The sequence below is a fragment of the Schistocerca serialis genome, unplaced genomic scaffold (genome assembly GCF_023864345.2).
Source record: "Schistocerca serialis cubense isolate TAMUIC-IGC-003099 unplaced genomic scaffold, iqSchSeri2.2 HiC_scaffold_1242, whole genome shotgun sequence".
In the NCBI taxonomy this organism is placed as follows: Eukaryota; Metazoa; Arthropoda; class Insecta; order Orthoptera; family Acrididae; genus Schistocerca; species Schistocerca serialis.
The window spans coordinates 23,300-25,000 of record NW_026047450.1 but is presented as its reverse complement, the minus strand read 5'-3'; the positions used below and the strand labels follow the sequence as shown (position 1 = coordinate 25,000).

General features: G+C 61.6%; 1 non-coding gene across 1 annotated transcript in view; it reads right to left on the bottom strand.

The window, feature by feature from the left end:
- The window catches only part of LOC126436730 (small subunit ribosomal RNA), a 1,909-nt gene extending 1,755 nt beyond the window's left edge, over positions 1–154 (bottom strand). The window contains exon 1 of the ribosomal RNA XR_007580875.1: positions 1–154. This exon is cut by the window's left edge and continues 1,755 nt beyond it. This is a non-coding gene — a ribosomal RNA (small subunit ribosomal RNA).
- Positions 155–1,701: the final 1,547 nt, after the last annotated feature.

The window sequence follows — 1,701 nt, the reverse complement described above, 5'->3', positions numbered from 1 at the left end:
TACCACAGTTATCCAAGTAACGTGGGTACGATCTAAGGAACCATAACTGATTTAATGAGCCATTCGCGGTTTCACCTTAATGCGGCTTGTACTGAGACATGCATGGCTTAATCTTTGAGACAAGCATATGACTACTGGCAGGATCAACCAGGGAGCTGCGTCAACTAGAGCTGAGCAGCCGGCCGCCCGGGAGTGTGTCCCGGGGGCCCGCGCGAACACGCAAGCGTCCGCTCAATTATTCTGCAAACAGGAGGAGGCTGAGCTCCCCTGCACAACACACCTCGAAACCCTCTCAGGTCCCGGCGGCGCGCAGCGCCGTCCTAAGTACTTGGTCGGGTTCGAGAGAGGCGCAATCGCCCGGAGTTAGGCGAGTAGACGCTTTAGGTGCGACCACCCGTGCTCCCAACTGAGCTTGCCGCTGCCGACAGAGGCCCGGGAGCGTGCTGTCGTGGCATTGCCGGCGGGAGACAACACGCGCCACCTACGGTGACCGGCAGCTCCAACGCCAGCGCCACAGAAGGACAAAAGCCCCACTTGGGTGCCGAAGCGAACTCTCCCAGCACAGCGCACGCGCCAACACGTCCGCACAGCTGCGATACAAACCACCTGCGAGAACCGCTGGGGCGACCGAGCAGCAGACGGCGTCGCGGCGCCGAGCGCCGAGCGGCGGCGCATCCTCAGCGCACACAGTCCTCAATCGGACCAGCACACTGCAGATGGCCACCGCGCTTCGCACCGGGCCCGCGAGGACCTACTTTGGCCGCAAGGCGCCGCGAGCAGGGGGCGCCGGCGCGCAGCTGCGCCGCCTGCCGCGTCCGTCGGCCGGCGCGCCTGCCACTGGCCGCCCCCACCAGCCGGCTGTAGCGCGTGCGCCCACGCACCGCGCTGCCAGCACGCCGGGCGGCCCCCCCTCACCGGCCGGGGACGGTCCCACCCAGCCACCGCCGCGTATCGCCTCACACACAGATCCCCCCCCCCCCCCCCCCTTTCACGTTCGTGGGCATGGTGGGTCCCCTTTCACGTTCGTGGGCATGGTGGGTATCCCTGAAACAACCGGTTAATAGCTCGACCGATCGTCGCCAACACTGATTCACCTCTAGCGAGAACAACCGCACCACAACGGGTTACCTGTTGTTCATTTGCGTAACGTCACCAGCAAACGTAGACGTCCATCGCCATTTGCAACGAGTATTGCATGCCTGTGTCAGGTGTCACAACACACTACGTCTGCCCACATAGACGCAACAACATGTGCACGCCTCGAGAACACGTGGAAGGTAGCCCCCGTACGTATGCGGTGTCCATTGCGCGAACGACTGTCAGCCGGCCTCTGCAGGATGTCGCAGATGTGGAACGCGGTGCAACATGCTATCACGGTGTGTGAGAAGAGACGACTACGTCCGAATACACGCTCCACCACATCAACAGACTGCTCATGCTGATCGCCATCCAGGGCGTCCGTTCCTCCCACACGTCTGAATGGCGTACCACACTGCAATCCAGCTCTTATAGGGAGACGACACGTAGCTGCGTGCACAATATTTGGACTGTATGGTCTGCCGTTGCTAGGCGCAGTCGTCGTACGGTCACACATGTGCCACGATGTATCATTCAGTACATACGGACCAATGTGCAGTACAGTTTGTGGGTTTTGCGTACATCGGCGGACAGGTGACAGGCCGTACCACAACGTAGGCTGAG